The 20,066-nt window shown below is 40.2% G+C and overlaps 1 protein-coding gene and 1 long non-coding RNA gene across 3 annotated transcripts in view; both read left to right on the plus strand.

Moving 5' to 3' along the window:
• galnt14 (UDP-N-acetyl-alpha-D-galactosamine:polypeptide N-acetylgalactosaminyltransferase 14 (GalNAc-T14)) overlaps nucleotides 1-20,066 on the plus strand; it is a 238,557-nt gene that overhangs the window by 104,897 nt on the left and 113,594 nt on the right. The window lies entirely within an intron of this gene.
• On the plus strand, nucleotides 8,843-13,115 carry LOC106676436 (uncharacterized). 2 transcript variants are annotated; one of them, XR_013093201.1, is made up of 3 exons: nucleotides 8,843-9,218; nucleotides 11,516-11,611; nucleotides 12,060-13,115. It is a non-coding gene; the product is annotated as an uncharacterized LOC106676436 (long non-coding RNA). The 2 variants fall into 2 exon arrangements; XR_013093202.1 differs by lacking the exon at nucleotides 8,843-9,218 and adding an exon at nucleotides 10,862-11,278.

The following is a 20,066-nucleotide window of genomic DNA, read 5'->3' on the forward strand; positions in this document are numbered from 1 at the left end:
TACATCTTCTGTGTCTCTGTTTTTCACTGATCTCATTACATTACAGAAAACAAAAGCAATAACAAGTCCCACTTTATTGATGTCATAAAAACAGGATCATGTACTATGAATATTTCTAATTAAATTAGCTCCACTCAAGCGCAGAAACTCCCCAACTTGTTGCCAGCATGCTCATCGGAATACTTGAGGCAGAAATGTCCATACAGGCGTAGACTTGTCTTAAAACTGTTGCAATTCAAGAAAGTCTCGTGGGAATAGATTAAAAGCCATTTCACAGAAACTGTATGTTAATGCTCACTTGAGAGGAATATAAATGGACCTGAACTTTGTGCAAAGTACACTCAACAAAAATATAAATGCAACACCTTTGTTACTGCTCCCATTCCCCATGGGATGGACGTAGAGACCTAAAATTCATTCCAGATACACAATATAACCATCCCTCCCAAACAGTGGTCACAAATCAGTCCAAATGTGTGGTAGTGGGCACATCTGCCATATTGAGATAATCCATCCCACCTCACAGGTGTGCCACATCAGGATGCTGATCTGACATCATGAGTAGTGCACAGGTGTACCTCAGACTGCCCACAACAAAAGGCCACCCTGGAATGTGCAGTTTTTTGCGCTATTGGGGGTCTGGGGACCCAGAACCGGTCAGTATCTGGTGTGACCACCATTTGCCTCATGCAGTGCAACACATCGTCGCATGGAGTCTATCAGATTGTCAATTGTGGCCTGTGGAATGTTGGTCCACTCCACTTCAATGGCTGTGCGAGGTTGTTGGATATTCGTGGGAACTGGTACACGCTGTCGTATACGCCGGTCAAGCACATCCCGAACATGCTCAATGGGTGACATGTCCGGTGAGTATGCTGGCCATGCAAGAACTGGGACATTCTCAGCTGCCATCTGCCCTGAACAATGTGAACCATGATTCATCCGTGAAGCGCACACCTCTCCAACGTGCCAGACGCCATCGAATGTGAGCATTTGCCCACACAAGTCTGCTACGGCGACGAGCTGGAGTCAGGTCAAGACCCCGATGAGGACGACGGGCATGCAGTTGAGCGTCCCTGAGACGGTTTCTGACAGTTTGTGCAGAAATTGTTTGGTTGTGCAAACCAATTGTTCCAGCAGCTGTCTGGGTGGCTGGTCTCAGACGATCTTGGAGGTGAACCTGCTGGATGTGGAGGTCCTGGGCTGGTGTGGTTACACGAGGTCTGCGGTTGTGAGGCCGGTTGGATGTGCTGCCATATTCTCTGAAACGCCTGTGGAGACGGCTTATGGTTGAGAAATGAACATTCAATGCACGGGCGACAGATCTGGTTGACATTGCTGCTGTCAGCATGCCAATTGCACGCTCCCTCATTACTTGTGGCATCTGTGGCATTTTGCTGTGAGACAAAACTGCACATTCCAGGGTGGCCTTTTGTTGTGGGCAGTACAAGGTACACCTGTGCACTACTCATGATGTCAGATCAGCATCCTGATGTGGCACACCTGTGAGGTGGGATGGATTATCTCAATATAGCAGATGTGCCCACTACCACACATTTGGACTGATTTGTGACCACTGTTTGGGAGGGATGGTTATATTGTGTATCTGGAATGAATTTTAGGTCTCTACGTCCATCCCATGGGGAATGGGAGCAGTAACAAAGGTGTTGCGTTTATATTTTTGTTGAGTATAAGAACTGCAAAACATAAGTACGATGTGGAGAACAACACCTCATTGAAAGGAAAAAGGGAAATTGTTCCACTTAGCTACTGCTTAGAAAAAAGAAGGGTTACCGTCTCTCTAAAAAATCATTTTAGCTATAACTGCAACAAAAAGTAAAAAAAAAGAAAGAAAGAAAGAAAGAAAAGAATTTTAGCCTATTAAATCATTTTTTTAAAAACGGGACTCTATAACACGCGTAACACATTCAACATCAGACACACTATCAGGGTGAGAGACGCAGGCAAAAGAGCTTTTCATTGCATTAGTACAATATATCAAAGTAATAAACCTAGTAAAATCTTGTAAACTTGGGTCGTAGAGAAATCGAAAGGAACAAAATCAGGGTGGAGTCTGACTTATTTGTATTGTGTTTGTATCTACTACATGGTAGTAGATACATTATTGCTAACATTAGTGCTATTAATTTCATTACTTCCCCTAGTGGTGCAGATAACTTTAATAGTACTCCTGGTAGTAATAGTAGAGTAACACAAAAGCACAATAATAGCAGTCATACATACATATTAATGTGTAGTTGTACTAGTGTTAGTACGAGCAATAGTAACTGTGTGAAGTATCTCAGTCAGTACTACGAATTTCAAAGGTGTATTAAAATGTATTCATGATACTATCAAAAATTTTCCTTGTGCAGCAGCTTGGCTTTACACTGTACCAGGGAATTAAAATAAAATCCATAGACAGTTTCGGGGTGTCATGACACAGATGTGCACTGTCTGTCTGCAAAGTTCCTTCAAAGAGGTTTACTTGCATAACAGTATAAAACAAGAAGACAAGAAAGGCAGCTAACTAGATCCCTGCTTCCCAAAAGGAAAAATAACAGATCGCAGAGAGATCTCAGATCATTGTCTCTGAATCTTCAACCAATTAAATTCCTGAGGCTAGATTTTATTATGAGAAACAACTGATTTGGTTTCATGCTTTGATAATTAAAAGAACCCCCACTGTTTCACTTTATGATCACCAAAATGAAACTAGTGGAAATTCACAAATGCCTTCATATATATAGTACATGCATGTTTGAGCAAAACACACAGGCAGACGCATGTAGCATATGTGTATTTACATGAAGGTGTACACAAGCTCAATTTCATGCTAAGTGTTTCCACACAAGTAGGGAATATGCATAAACACGGACTGCTGCACACAGTCGGTGGCAGTCAGAGTTGTGGAAGTATAAAGCATGAATATATAAGCAGCACGGGGGTGAAGCATCTCTCCCAGCAGTTCCAGCCTCATGTTTTTCAAACAGTCAGAAAACTCTGGAAAACATGAGTCTCTCCGCTCCGCTGGGGGATCCAGCAGCTCTAACAAGGAACCAGAGGAGCCCAGGCGGTTGTTAAATTTTTTTTTTTTTTTTTTTTTTTTAGCAACGCATCCTCTTCTTTTGTCTCTGCTTTAGTTCAGCTCTCACACCCTCTTCCCCTTTCGCATCTCCACCAATAGCAGCTAGTCTTCAAGTGTTGCTTGTCTCTGAAGCTATCAAGAATTTTTTATTTTTTCTACCTTTTTTGTCACAGGGATTGTTGTGTTGTGCAGGTTAGTCTGTCACAGAGCCTGGCTTGAGCCCTCCTGGGAGACAGTGTTCTCCCTATAATGTGGGTGTTGGAGTTTGGAAGATGCTCTTGCTTGTGTTAATCCTTGGCAGGATTTGCAGTATGTGTGACACCCTCGCCCCCTCCTCCCCTAATTATAGTTGTTATATGGCATTCTTTCAAAACAAAAACAAAAAAGTAATACTTTCCTTCATTTCTGTTTTTACATCATTATTTAAAAAACATAAATGAGATACTGTCAGCAGAGTGTGAGATCCTCATAAATGATCAGATCAAAATCTCAAGTCATTTGTTTACTTGGACCATTTTAGTGCATCAGAAAGAAAATTACTTTACTCTGATAATACAGCTCGACTGTTGTGGAGTGATGATAATGACACATTTATGCTGCTCTTTCTCTCTAAAGCTGAGGCTCTCTGGATGACTTTAACAACTTGGCCATCTGCTTCTAAATGCAGTTTGTGACTATGTACAGTACAGTCTTCCACAGACACACAGCAAAGCTACACTACAGCACAGGTACCCACACAAACTTTGATATTCTGTACGAGCTCACAAACACTTCTTGTTTTGCAAGGGGAGAAAAAAGGAGGCAGCGAAGTATCTTCTCTTAGCTGATTAGCCCTGACAATCAGCTCTAGGTTACTTTTTTGAAGTCACTGACCTAATTTTTTGTTTGTTTACTGTACATTTTAATTTACTGGTTATTTTGCCTCCAAACATACGAAGGATTTTATATAATGTCTCCAGGATTTGCAGGGTGTTACATCACGTACCTCTGTCCGAGGTCTGTGCTGGTTGGCAGTCAGGGCGGTCTTAGACCTACACACACAGCGCAGGATATCAGAGCAGGCCGTTTCACTGACAGAAGTGCTGTCTGTCAGACTGTCCTGTAGAAATGTCTCATCTTATAAATACACAGACACATTCCTCAGAGACACTTAATAACATCAAGCTATTAACATAAAGTAGATGTTTGCACATTTAAATGTGTTAGAAGTCAGAGGCTGAAATGTCTGATATGAAATGATGTAAACACAGCACATTTGGCATGCAGTGTAATAAGTTAAATTCACAGACTGCATAGTTTTTCATGGAGTCTTTCCCATTCATCTCATTTATTATGTATGCACGTCATATACATGTACTACACACAAGCATTGCAATGGTTTCCCAGAAATTTCACACAGCGCACATTAGAAATTTCTAGAACATTTCCATACTGTGCCTAGAGTCTCTATCGCTACTATTTTATTCATCAGTTAAATGTATGAACCTTTTACGTTATCTTTGTAGTTATACAGGGTCATTTATATGGATACACCGTAATAACATGGGAATGGTTGGTGATATTAAAGTCCTGTTTGTGGCACATTAGTATATGTGAGGGGGCAAACTCCTCAAGATGGGTGGTGACCACGGTGGCCATTTAGAAGTCGGCCATCTTGGATACAACTTTTCTTTTTTCAATATGAAGAGGGCCATGTGACACATCAAACTTATTGGTAATGTCACAAGAAAAACAATGGTGTGCTCGGTTTCAACGTAACTTTATTCTTTCATGAGTTATTTACAAGTTTCTCTTTGTTCACAGCCATTGACATGTCGAAGAGGTTAACACGTGAGGAGCGGATCGAAATTGTGTTGATAGCTAGTGAACGCAGTAACCGGGTCATTGCAGCAGATTTTAAAACAAGACACCCTACGAGACCACCCATCTCCCATGCTACAGTTAGCAAACTGTTTGCTAAGTTTCGTGAAACTGGTTCAGTGTTGGATTTGCCAAAATGTGGAGGCAAGAAAACTGTCACTAATGAAGAAACATCAGTGGCTGTCCTAGCTTCATTCAGCAAGAGCCCACAGCGTAGCACTCGCCGCATGTCACTGGAGAGTGGCATTAGTCGAACATCCCTTCGGTGGATATTAGCTACTCACAAATGGCACCGTTACAAACTCCAGCTACTGCAGCATCTCAACGAGGATGACCCAGATCGGTGCACAGAATTTGCAGAATGGGCAAAACAAAAATTGGAACAGGACCCTCAGTTTACACAAAATATTTTGTTCAGTGATGAGGCAAACTTTTATGTGAATGGTGAAGTTAACAAAAAAAACCACCTCAATTGGTCTGACACTAACCCACATTGGATGGATCCCTCCAAGACTGTTGGACCAACAAAAGTGATGGTTTGGTGTGGTATATGGGGTACAACGATAGTGGGTCCATTCTTCATCAATGGAAACCTCAAGGCCAGTGGATATTTGAAATTGCTACATGATGATGTGTTTCCCTCTTTATGCACTGAAGCTGGCATGTTCCCTGAGTTTTTCCAGCAAGATGGTAAATGGCCTGCATTTTTATAGCGCTTTTCTAGTCCTTAAGGACCCCAAAGTGCTTTACACTACATTCAGTCATTCACCCATTCACACACACATTCACACACTGGCGATAGCAAGCTACATTGTAGCCACAGCTGCCCTGGGGCGCACTGACAGAGGCGAGGCTGCCGGACACAGGTGCCACCGGGCCCTCTGACCACCACCAGTAGGCAAACAGTAGGGGTTAGTATCTTGCACAAGGATATTTGGCACCGACCTTCTGATTAGTGGCTGACCTGCTCTGCCACCTGAGCTACAGCCACCCCACATTATGGTGCACCACCACATTTTGGGTGCCAGGTCCGAGCATTCCTAGATGAACAGTTTCGTGGACAGTGGATTGGTCGTCGTGGGCCAGTTAATTGGCCCCCAAGGTCTCTCAATCTGACCCCCTTAGACTTTTATTTTTGGGGTCATCTGAAGGCAATTGTATATGGTGTGAAGATACGAGATGTGCAGCACCTGAAACTACGGATACTGGATGCCTGTGCTGGCATTTCTCCTGCGGTGTTTCTATCAGTGTGTGAAGAGTGGGAGAAGAGGGTTGCATTGACAATCCAACACAATGGGCAGCACATTGAACACATTTTATAAGTGGTCAGGAACTTGTAAATAACTCATGAAAGAATGAAGTTACGTTGAAACCAAGCACACCATTGTTTTTCTTGTGACATTACCAATAAGTTTGATGTGTCACATGGCCCTCTTCATATTGAAAAAACAAAAGTTGTATCCAAGATGGCCGACTTCTAAATGGCCACCGTGGTCACCACCCATCTTGAGGAGTTTGCCCCCTCACACATACTAATGTGCCACAAACAGGACTTTAATATCACCATCCATTCCCATGTTATTATGGTGTATCCATATAAATGGCCCACCCTGTAGTTTGATTGAAAATACTTGGTCAAGAAGGACACAATGCTACACTCCAGACTTCAAAACAGGATTAAAATACATGATGTCCTGGTAGCTACATCTATGTGGGTTTTTTTTTTTAGGTTTTTTAAAAGCTGTCTATGGCCAAAGTTGATGGTAACACGTCTCACATTAGCCCACACAGACAAACACACCCACACAATGATGTAGATATAGATGGTTTGGATCTGGCCACCATAACCAAGTGAAGGTCTTGGTATCCACTCAACTGTTCATGAATCGCGGTAGTTTAAATTACTGTGTTGTATGTCAGTTTCATCATGATTTGTAACTCTTCCGTTAGCGTGGTCGTTGTTGCTTTTTCTTCATGTCAGAAATGGAAAATTATTCATCGGCGTGCGTGGGTGTGTGTGTGTCTCTCTTTTATCTTATTAGTACCAGCAACTACACAAGAGTAGCTGCAAGTTGCTCCTCTGCAGATTCACAGGTTCAACAGTACAATGTTTACAATGAAACATTTACCAACCAAACCTTAAACAAAACCCCCACCCTGATGATGATGAAGATGATGATGATTATTTTGCATTTATACTATAAATACAGTTTTTAGTCTATTGAAATGTGCCTCATGAGCCAAGTTTCATCTTACCCAATGTGTTTATATGGGTTTCATTTGTTTTACTGAGTGTTTTTGTTTGATTGAGTGCTTTACACAGCCTTGCAGAAAACTTTATAGTTGCTTATAAGAACTGCAAATAACTAAAAACTGAAATTTGTTAGGAGACATAAGTGAAAATGAGGCCAATACCTTGCCAATTTCTATTCTTGTGCAAAGTCCATACACCTCTAAATGCCTTTCATGGATTGAACCTGGCTCAATTAAAAGAGTTGAATCCACAGAAAGTATTCATTTGAGCTATTCATTCATTGGAGTCATTGACTCGGAAATTTTCCTAATGGAATTTTCCAGTAAAAGAAGAAATGAAGCATTATCAACTGTCCCTTGCTGTTTCTTCCCTCTTTTCTTCTCTTCCTCTCATTCAGGAGAAAAGAAATCCCCTGCTCCCTCATTCACTGTCGGTGTGTATAAATATGTAAATGGCTGTTGCCTAACCAGCCAAAACTAGGCCATCTTCTCCTCTGTGAACACCTGAATAGAAGTGAGACAGAGATAGTGGAAAAAGAGGGGGGGGAAAAGGAAAGGCCAGAGGTGAAAAGCTTACCAAAATATCTTACTCCAGCAGGCGTGCTGCTACTTTGCTCAGATTAAACTGACATTGTTCCATATCATGCTGCCCACGTAAAAGCAGAATGATATTATACTTATAATTCCCACGTTTATTCCTGAGAATATCACATTAAAAAAATATTCTTTTTTATAACAAAAGGCAACTTTTCTGTGAACTCTGTTTGCATGCTGTAAGCACTTTCCACTGGTGCATAAGAAGTTTATGATTCCTGCATGCTTGCAAATACATGGAGAAGCACAGGAAGTTTAGAACATTAAAAACAAAGGGTCCTGATGATGTAGTGTTTGGGAGGCAAGCGTAGGCTTATTTTTAGGGAATTTAAATGTTTTGCTGTCTCAAGTGAAGTAATTAGATCAGTCTCTCATCTCAAGTAAAAACTAATATTCAGGAAATGCATTCATTTTATTTATACTGTACTGTGCAAAAGTCTTAAGCCACCCCTCATGTACCTATATTTTACTTCCCAGGAGCCAGACTCTGTCATCTTTAAAGTGATCTTGAGAAATCGTTCTACAGGCTTTCTGATGATTTTCTTCACACATTGTTCTTCAGTCCAGTTCTTTAAGTTAGCCACTCTCAAATTGTCATGATTCGGCTGTGTGGCAGGCAGGAGAGGACCCAAACGCAAACTCACGGAGACAAAACATAAACTCAAAAACACAGCTTTAATGCTGGCAAAAAGTGGAACATGAAAACAGTACTAAACTAAACTGGGAAAGCTAAACATAAAGTAAACCAGGAACCACGGGGAGAATCACACACACACTGTAAACCCGAATGTTCAAAGTAATTAAACAGATTAAGTAGTGTATACTCAAAGTCTTTAAAAAGTTCTGTTAACTTAAATATGTCAAGTTCGTGTAACATGTTCTTCTTTTTGAATAAATGAAACTAATAATATTTGATTGAATTGAACTATTTCTATATTAAGTAAGCATCACTTAAAATCATAACTTAAGCACAACGTAACACAGTTAAGTTAGGACATATAAGAATGGTAAAGTCCTGTTATTTTTGTTGTTTCAAGTAGGATTTAATAATAAACTTAATTTATGTAGCACATGCTAAAATACAATAAAATCTCAAAGTGTTTCACCAAATAAGTAAAATCAAATTGTCTTAAATGCATTAGTGGAAGACAAAATGTATTTATTTTAATATTCATTGTTTTATCAATGTGTCCTACATATATATTTTTAATTTTTTCCGTAAGTGTTGAGCAGCTGCAGGAATCAATTTTTATTCCGAGTTAATCTCTGATTCACCCTCCGAAGCGGAAGGCGGCGCTAATGAGCATTAATAGGAAACACAGAAGAAGTGAAGGTATATGGGCGGGAACAGCACCAAAGAGGCAACACGGACGACTGGAGAAAGTTGGACCTAACGGCAGCAACTAGCATCACTGGACTTACAGTAAGTTTTCAATGTTGATATTAGTTTATTGTTAAAATACGAATATTTAGTTGTATTTTGGGTGCGTGTCGAAAAGAATAGCAGAAATGTCGGTCCGTGTTTTTTATGTGCTTTGCTGCTCTCCCCGAAGGAAACTTTGCGCTTGCAGAGCTAGCATTAAGTTGTTGTAATGAGGGTTGCAGGCTGTTTAAAAAGTTAGATACTACTTGTTCTAGAGGTGGCGCCTGGTCGCCTAGTATAAAACAAAGTATTTTAATCTCTCTAAATTTTTAAACCCCCTCTCATGACTCAGAATAGTTGGGTCCAAACAAGCCCGTTGTCCCTGCAGTTACACAACGGAGATGCCTGTCTGCAGTGAGAGTGCTTTCAAGCAGTTTTCTTGTTAGAAACGCTATATTTTAAACTATATGTTCAGGGTTAGGGTTGTGAAGGAGCTCTTGGACCTCTGGCCTGCTCTAAAAATGGAGTCTGAGGTAATATGGATCAGCTCTCTTTAAAATGAAAATTGTAATTCTTACTCATGTGGCAGCTTTTTGCTGCTTTATAAAGATGTGCGAGATTCTTCAAATTGAACTGTATTGTTCTTCTGCTGTAGTTGTTAGTGATGGGATTTCCGGCTCTTTTTAGAGATCCGGCTCTTTCGGTTCGCCTCACTAAAAAGATCCGGCTCTTTCGGCTCCGAACCGGCTCTTCAGGTTGTTTTGTTGCTTTAATTAATTTATTATTAACAATAATATAAAATTATGCACAAAAGGAATTACTAACGTAAAAACAAGTGGTTTTATTTATATATGTTTATATATAAATATATGCGGTGGCCCCTAGAGACAAAACACGTACAAACTCCAAAACACATTTCTAGCATGAACTGAACTTCCAAAGCAGAGCTACTAGATCACTTAAATTACACAATTGAAAGCATGTGTGTATTGTTTGTATATTTATACACAGGCACTCATATATATATTCAAATAATTTAAAAAAAAGTTCATTTACCTGTTATTACCACACACCAAATCCGGTCGTTGGTACTTGCTGGCTTGTGTAGCCACAAGATAACAAAGGCTCAACACTGCGCCCAGCATCCTGGAGCACTTCTGTTGTCTTTTGTACGTGTTTTGAGTTTTTATGTGCTTCTGAGTTTTTATATGCTTCTGAGTTTTTACGTGCTTCGGAGTTTGTACGTGTTTTTACGTGTTTTTGGAGTTTTTACGTGTTTTGGAGTTTGTACGTGTTTGTACGTGTTTTGGAGTTTGTACATGCTTCAGAGTTCGTACGTGATTTGAAGTTTGTATGTGCTTTGTCTCTAGGGGCCACCGTAAATATACTTTTATTTATTCACTCCACATAAAATGTAATAAATAAATCATATAATACAAAAATCAACTATTCACATTTCAAGTTTTAACTATTTAAATTTTCAGCTTTTTCCTTTCACAAATTTAAAGTGAAAAGAACACAAAACACTGCAAACCACAACACAATTAAATATAAATTATAATATGAAAACTAAAAGAACATGCATATTCTCTGTCATATGGACCTGCATGAATAAACTTTCTCAATCCTTTATCATCTGCAACCGAAAATAGTTGTGGATGATTACTATACCTTTCTAATGTTGTTGTCCCTGCCTCTCTTTCTCTCTCTCTGGCTCTGTTCCTGTGCTACTGAGTGTAACTACCGCCCCTCCCCCCTCTGCCCAGCGTAAAGCACAAGGCTCGCGTGCAGAGTGAAGCGGAAAAAAGTGCGAGAGAGAGGCTGAGAGAAAGAAAAAAAAAAAAACAAAAAAAAACCCACGTGACGGCTCGCGATAAGGAGCCGGCTCGCGTCGTTCACGTCAAAGAGCCGGCTCTAAGAGCCATTTCGTTCGCGAACGACCCATCACTAGTAGTTGTATGCAGAGTTTCAGCGGATTACAAATCAGAACCTGCCCAATACATTCTACGCTGAACTTGACCGCCATCTTCCTCGACTGATGACCTTATTCAGCCAGGGCATCAAAAACTGGGAAGACAGCAGATGCCCTGGCTGAAATTCTAAGAATTCACAATGAACAGGTAATAATAGATTGTTACACATTTCATAGGTTGAACCAGTGGAACATTGGACAGGTTCAATGATTTAAATGAGCTTTTTGAATTTTGCTATTACTCCACTTTGTGTTTGCTATTTGTCTGACTGTATTAAAGATGTGAACAGGTTATTTGTGGACATATGTTCTGATTTGACTGTTGTTTTTGTTGTTGTTCAGTAAACTCACCAGTATATACAATTCTGTTTTTATCTGGAAATAGGAAATCCATGATATCCACACCAAGCGCACTACCGTTCTCCACGCCCTTCCTGTCTATCTGCGTGAGGATGTCTCTGGATTTTTCAGAACCTGCACTGTGAGTGTCCTTAAGTATCTAACAGATACTACTGTGTATATAAACAGTGCATCAAAGTACAAACATGTATTTTGATGCACTGTTTGGACTTATCTTTGTTTAGTCTACCCATAAGGTTTCCATGTATGGTCTTTTCTGTCTCCTCACTACGAATGAACTGAATTGGTGTTTTGTTGAAAGTGATAAGATGTTTAGTAAAACATTTTCCTGTGTATTTCCTTTAGCTTAGTTTCAGTCTATCTCACACCACTTGATTCTCTGGTGAATTAGCTGATTTATGTGTGCAGAACATGGATCTTCTGTTTTTCACCTCTTACAGTGAGACTCAGGTCTCCCTTGTAAAAGAGGTATTTGATCTCAGTGGGAGTTGGTAAAATGAGAAATTATATGTCGTCTGTTGTATTTCTTGGGTTAGATTGTGATTAGTATCTCTTTTTCATTAATTCAGGACGAATCTGATGAGTTGGAGCTTGATGGTGTTGAAGTGGCCCTCTTCACTGTCATCAGTGACCATGACACAACAAGTCCAGTTCACTACCAACCTGTGAGAATCTCTGTCGTCATTGTAAGTGATGCCGTGTTCAGTCTCCCCAGATTTGGTGAAGCCTTCCTGGTAATGTTTGGACTGATCTATGCACTTCACCTCAGCTACCCCAAAGGCCTGACCAACACTTTAGAATTTACTCAAAAGATTTTATTTGGTCTAGAAAGTGGTAAACTGTCACCCAGGTTACAGACCCTCAAGAATGACTTGGTTATTGTAGGAACTCATCTGAAAGAAGGATGCAGGGTGAAGCATTATAAAAGGCTAGTTCAAAGTTCTCTCCTTTCATCTAAATAATGCCTCAAAACATTATTGCATTACTCTACAGGTGTTCAGCCAATAGGTCCAAACTATACAATGTGCCTTTGTTCTCATTAACATAATGCAAAGCAACACTAATGTTTTGTATGTTTTAATGTTTTTCGTAATACTATTTCCAAAACATTGTGGGCTGCGCAAGATGACCTAAATTTCACTGTTTGATACTAGTTAATGTAAAACAAATAGCATTGTAATTCACTCAAATTGCTGCCTTGTTGTCTTATTCAGATATTAGCCAGAGAGCCAAAAGCACATTTTGATATTATTAATTATTATTTGGCATTATTTTTCATTACTCTGACAGTTTTCCTGACTAAACAATTTTTGGTCTACTTATTTTAATTTATAAATGTTTTTGTTAATTATTTTTAATTAATTTAATTTTTTTTTTTTAATGTATTTAATTTCAACATAGTGCTAAAAGGGAGCAGGCAAGATACTGTTCAATGGCAGATGTTTATGACTTTTGCATATTAAGTTACCGATACTCAGTGTAATTGAGGCAATCAATTGCCTCAAAAATTTTAAGTTTTGGGTCACATGTTTTTAAGTATCAAGTAGTCAACATATTTGACTAACGTGTACTTAAAATAATGACAACACAAACTAATAAACATTTGAGTTTTGTTAACATAAAAATGTTGTGGTTGTGTACTTATTTTTTATAAGTTCTGTGAACTTATTTCTTTGAATTTGTAAACTTGAAACTTTAAGTCATATTAACTGCAAATATTTGAGTTGACCGTTCTCAAAAGATACAAGTACCATGTAATCCAAACTTTTATGTTCTGGAAAAATTTGACTTTTGAGTTGATCAACTCAAAAAAATTGAGGCAATCGATTGCCTCAATTTTTTTGAGTTCTGGTAACTTATTCGGGTTTACAGTGCAGCATGAGGGAGAAGGCGACGCCGAACAGAGGGAGACGCAGACAGAAATACACAGAGGGTTAACGAGGAAAGTGGAAACACACGGGGAACACAGCTGACACAGATAACCATAACGAGACAGGGCGGGGTGAACATAACACTGACGGGAGACGGGCAGAGTCAAACAGGAAGTACAGAGGTTCAGACAGGAGGAGAGAGAGCACGGGGAAAACACAGACATAACGGGCTGGGGAAACATGGAACAACCACAAAGGGAGACGAGGACTCATAAATACACAGAGGGCACACAGGGGTGAGAGAGAGCACGGGGAGAACTTAGACATAACGGGCAGGGGAAACATGGAATAAAACATAAGGAGAGACGAGGGCTCACAGATACACAGAGGGGCACACAGGGGGTAAAAGCCACGAAGGGAAAACACTTAGGGAACAACACAACAGGGCAACTCAGGAAACATGGCCTAAATAGGGAACAAAATACAAACATACAAGAAAACTAAGAATACTGGGCCAACATGGCCCAGGACCATGACACAAATGAATTATTGTTTGTTAATTGTTTGTTAAGCGCTTTAACACCAACCTGTGAATCATTCAAGCAATTGCAGATGCTTAATGTATTCACTACGGTCAAACAATCAGGATGTGATTGAAGCAACATATAGAGAAACGCATCTAACTCAAGGCTTGAACCAGTGTTGTGTCTGCACATAACGGATAACTTTGCAAAGGACCAGCTCCCATTGTTCCCATTTCTTTATAAATCTATGAGATGTGCCTGTTGCTGCTGATCTTCAGTCCAAGAACTGGACTGAAGATCAGCGGCAACGGACATAAGATCAGGTGACTGACTTGGCAACTGAAAAATATCCCATTTATTTGTCTTGAGACACTCTTGGCTTGCTTTCCCAGTATGCTTTGGTTCATTTCCCATTTCCACAGTGGCATGCTGTCCAATCAGTTTTACAGCATGTAGCCCTGTGCACTTCTCAATTCATTGTGCTTCTCCTATCAGGGGTCACCGTCACTAGTGGCTCGGATCTAGTGACAGTCATGCATGGCCATGCCATAGCATTGTCTCAACCATGTTTGACAGATAATGTGGTGTTCTTTACGATTATAAGCTCTTCCTTTCCTTCTCCTTCCTTTTCTCTTCCAATCATTCTGGTGCAAGCTGATTTTGGTTTTATCTGTCCAAAGAGTTTGATTGTTTTTCCAGAACTATGGTGGCTATTTTAGATGTTTTCTCACAAAGTCTAATCTGACCTTCCTGTTTTTGTTGTCATTAATGGTATGTGCCTTGTTGTACACCCTGTTTTTACATGAAGATGTATCTTGATTGTAGATCTTGACAATGATACACATATTTCCCTAAGTCAAGTCTTCTTGACTTAGATGTTGTGAAGAGGGTTTTCTTATCCAAAGAAAGATTCTTGTGATTATCCACTTTAGTTACTTCTGTGTTGCTTAGGTTTCCTGTAAATGTCTTTTTTTTAAGAATGTACTCGATTGTTGATTTGACCAATCAGTGTTTTTGCTATCTTTCTTACAGCTTTGAGTGTTTCAGCCACTTTTGCACCAATATTTCAATATGGCTCATATTAAAAGTCGGAGTGAACAGCTACCAAATACCAAATCGTTAGAAATCTTCATTTTTGAATCTTCAGCTGTGTTGTACAGAGGCAAATATAGGGTCCAACTGTTTGCACAGATATGGAAAGGTTAGGCAAAACACAAATAACCAAAATAATGTTAAAGATACTGATGATAATGTCAGTGATTACAGAAAAACACTTATTACACGTTCCCACTGCTCTCATGTCGTGATTACTCACTGCTGGGGACCTAATAAAGCAGAACTTTATATACTGACACAAATTAAAAGCTACATTCTGGGAAACACAGGTGAACCACAGAAGAAATCAACAACAGTCAACACAACGAAGTCAATTTAATTAACAAACCCAATCACATCCCACAATAAATAAATAGAAATAGAAACCTATCGCGTGGTAATAGTAATGATCATACATCCTGTAAATAGTGTTGGGAACTGATCACAGCGTGAAGGAAGACGACGGTCAGTAAATCTTGATGAGAATGTGTTTTCCTTTATGACTGCAAACACTTTAGGTGACTCAGTCGTAAAGCTGCAGCATCATTTGATGTGTTTACTTACCAAGGTGAACTAGGGCATTCGCACATCTTGACAGGTCATATTTCCACCGCAGTTCTGAGGATGTCCTCCATCACAAGCACCTTTATGCTGCAACCAAATATTCTGTACACTTTTTTTTTATTCAGACAAGGTACTTTCGATTATTTTACTCTGCACAACTAAACACATTATGTACAGATTACGAGAAAGACATAATGGCATAGAGCAGACTCCCTACACATGACCCCCGAGCAGGTCATCTACTTATTGGAAGGTTGGTGGTTTGATTCTTGGCTGCTCCAGTCTGCATTCCTCTCTGATTTAGCCATCGGAGTATGAATGAGTGTGAAAGGTAGATAGAAAAGACTTTTCATAGAAAAAATTGCTTTGAATGCTACAGGAGAGTAGAAAAGCTCTATATATGAAAACTTATAACACTTTTACGCTGCTCAAAAAAAGTCAAGGAACATTTGATTATCATAGTAGAACCCAAAGTCAGTTGGACTAGACTTAGAAGGATGAACCATCTTGAATCCACTTTCACCTGCTATAGTGCTAATGAGGGTGACACCACAACTTCCAAAGGCCTCCTGGCTAATATTTATCTGGTTTTGGTTTTTGTTAGTGTCCTCATCAGCGCTGGTAGCATGAGATGGTACCTGCAATCCACTGAGGTTGTCTAGCTAGTCTGTGGAGGCTGTGGAGGAGATACTGGCAGCAGGAACAGCATTGTGTGAGGAGGAGCAGCATTGCTAGAGTTAAACAAAATGACCTCCAGCGGGCTACTCGTGTGAATGTTCCTAATCAATTTGTCAGAAACCAAATCCAGTGTGGTGTGAAACCCGAGCTCCTTTAATAGGACCTGAGTTCAGCACCATGGAGAGCAACTGGCAAGTCAGTTAGACCAGAGAAAACCCAAACTGGCAGGCCCACCTTTGGCATCCTGTTCTCTTCAATGATGATCTTGCAGGCAGCATAATTTTTTACCACATATTCTCCAGACTATTAGTGCTCTGAGAGTATTCTCTTAGACTCTTATGGTTTTGTTGGAGGATCCGGCTCACCGACTGACGTGTTCCATCCAGAGGAGAACAGTTTAGTGGGGAATGGAAGAATTCAGTCTTTAAACCATCACCTTTCGATTACAAAGTCTTTATGCCTCTGTTTGGGTGAGTTTTCTGCCAGGAGCAAGACATCGCCGGACAGAGAAAACAAGAGCAGAGACAGACGGGGCAGGCCAGGCCACTGAGCGAGGGAAAAATGCTGGGAAAATAGAACAGAAAAAGGCTGAGAGGCAGAACAAGTGAAGGACGGCGGGAGAGAAAAGTGTTGGAGGTGTTAATCGTAGGCTGCGAGCAGGTATGTGTATGAGTGAGAGAGAGAGTGTTTGTGCGTGTGCACGGGTCTGACAGTATCTCAGGGCTACATCAGTGCCCATTAGTATTTTGCAGCACGAACACACATTTTGACAGGTCGGCCGCCGCCGCCTGCAGAGAGGGACTGTGAGTGTGCGTGTGTGTAGCTGCTGGTTTTGACCTCCCTTTTCATGTGTTTATCTCACCTCCAGATGAACTTTGATGAGCCAGCATACACTTTCACAACCACAAACACACAAATGGCAGCCACTCCTCATCAAATATTAATGATTTTCCCACCATCTGAGCAGAAATGTACACTAAAGACATTCCTCATATTCTCTCAATTCTTGTCCACTTTTCTTCTTCTTCTTCTGCACTCTTTAAAAAAAATTTGCTCTCCTCTTCTTTTCACCTACTCTCCTTTCCTCTTCGCTCTCTTTTTGTTTCATTGCCGTGCGGTTTTGTTTCCTCTGCTTTTCTTCTCCCTCCTTCCTTCCCTTTTTATCAATTTCAAACTGTGGGCAGAATACAGATATGCAGCTTCAGATTTGGCTTTACTGAGGGAGGACACTGGGAGATGTTAATGGCCCAGTTTAGTGTTTCTCACTAGTAAATGGAAATGTTTCTTCCTTTTTACATTTGTTTTTGCCTTTTCTGTTTTTATCTCCAGTGGATATAATAGATTTTTTGCGATTTATAGTAGTAATAGCCAGGAAGTTGAATGAGAATCACTTCTTAGTTTGATTTTCTTTTCCTTCTCTTGTAGTTTTATTTTCTCTCTTGCTTCCATCTTTTTGATCTCATCTATTTTTCCCCTCTGACATCTTCTTTTCCTTATTTTACAACATGCACACTTCTCCATTTCTTTTACTTTTTTGTTCCTTTTTTCACTTACAATAGACTCCTGCTCTTTTCCTATTCAGATCCCTCTTTACTATAGCCTAGTTTCTTTGCTCCTTCTCATCACAGCTTTCAACTCCCATCTCACATTCTGTCTTTTCCTTTTCTCCTCCTCTCTCACACCTACCTTGTCATGGTTTCTCCTGTCCCTCTCTTTTTTTTTGCATTCCTGTATTTCCTTCACTGTTTATTTGTGTTCTCTTTAGCTTTGACGCAGCAGGGAGTTAACACACACACACACACACACACACACACACACACACACACACACACACACAAACACATTGATACGCATGCACATAGAGGGCAGGGATAGCTCAGTAGGTAGAGTGGTTGCCCCATGATCGGAAGGTCGGGGGTTCGATTCCCCTTAACAGCTACCCTGAGGTACCCCTGAGCAAGGTACCGTCCCTACACACTGCTCCCCGGGCGCCCAATGGCTGCCCACTGCTTCACTGAGTGAATGGGTTAAATGCAGAGAGCAATTTCCCCACGGGGCTCAATAAAGTACAATAATGTACACAATAATGTACACATACATACATACTCACTTGCTTTGGGAGTATAAAGGCTTGTTCATATCAGCTTTAACATCAGTCAACTGTCAGCACAACTTTTATCTGAACATCTCTGTTGCTCTCTCTCTTTCTGCCTGTCTGTCAATGTCTCTCGACCTCAATCATCTTTCATTCAGTCTCTGTCTCAAACACACACACACACCACACACACACCACACACAGTCTCTCACTCGGAAGCGGCTCGTCTTTATCTTCTTATCGTTCCTCTCTGGTAGAGCTGCTGAATAAATCAACTGCAGCAAAAACCAGAGATGGAGGCAGGGAGATAGAGGGATGGAGGAGGCAGAGAGGCATGATGGGATATGATATGACAAATATATATCGTGCATATTCCCGCTCTCACCCAGGGAAAGGGACAGACAGTGGAAAAGGAAAGAGTAAGGACGTAAAAATATAGAAAGAAATCCGAATTCAAAGAAGCGAAAGATTTCACTGATGCTCAGCTTTGAAAAACCTTGACTTTCCCAAGTGTGCGTATGTATGTGTGTATATTTAAGGGCACTTTAACCTCTACATAAACAGATATGCACGATGTAACAGTGGTTAGCACTGTTGCCTCACAGCAAGATGTTACTGGGTTTGAATCCACCATCTCATTAATAAGCATATTCAAAAATTGTACTCTGGCTAAAGTGCTGCTAAAACCAATAAAATAATAAAGCAATAAAAATGGTTAAAATATTTTTAAATGTCTGATTTAGGTGAAGAACTCTGTTTCAGATAAAGCTTATTTGGGTATGGTGTGCATGAGATTTGAAACTAGCTGGAACATAATCACAAAGTGTGGCACAGTCAGTGTTATTTACTGTCCGTCTGGTTTTCAAGCATGATGTAGCTCTGCAATGCAAACCAAACTTGCCCAAATATCAAAAGTCACATTCACTTTCTTGCACTTCACATAAGGTTTGAATATGTGCAAATGTATCAAGTGTCTACTCTTTGTATCCAAAACCAAGGTAGCAGTAGGATAAAATAGTACTCCACTGTGAAGTCAGGAACTCTACGAAGCCTATTTTACCCTTTATGCAAGGGTTTTGTGGAGCATGAAGTACGCACACTCATGTATGCACATCAGTGTAATGTGGACAACAGGACTAACGTGGAACCCTGTGAAGGCAAAAGTGCCTTTTTTTGGCTACACGTGTCTCTTAACCAGAACAGGAAGCTGAGTGAAGCTGCAAAATCTCTACATCATTAGAAGCTGGCTTGTGCTCCTTTACTCCTCTGCCAGTTCCTGGTGCCTTGCATGTTTACTCTCATTGGTTTCCTCATTATGGTCTTCTCATGGCATTGAGAGTTCCAGCTGTTTTGTGGCCTCAGAGGTGATGATCATGTCTGGTTTAAGTGATGTTTTGGCTGTGTGCTCTAGGAACTTGTGGGTAGAAACATTGAAATCTAATGCACAGTTTATTCCACACTGGCTGTTGGACTACCTTAGAAATGTGCACTGCTGTTTGACACAGAACTTAATTCTTCACTAATTTGCCCCATTATCGTATGTTCTGATGAAAAATACTAATGGAAAACGGAATAATAGAAAGTGTTGCAGTCTATGCTGACAGTGGACCCAAACACAAAACTGAAAAGGCAGACAGAGTTAACAAAACATATATGACCTTTTATAAGGTAGGTGCAAAGTTTAAAAGTAAAAATACAAAATAAAAAGTAAAAAAAATACAAAAGAAACAAAAAAAAACAAATCCAAGA

This window comes from Maylandia zebra, linkage group LG15 (genome assembly GCF_041146795.1).
Source record: "Maylandia zebra isolate NMK-2024a linkage group LG15, Mzebra_GT3a, whole genome shotgun sequence".
NCBI classification, from domain to species: Eukaryota; Metazoa; Chordata; class Actinopteri; order Cichliformes; family Cichlidae; genus Maylandia; species Maylandia zebra.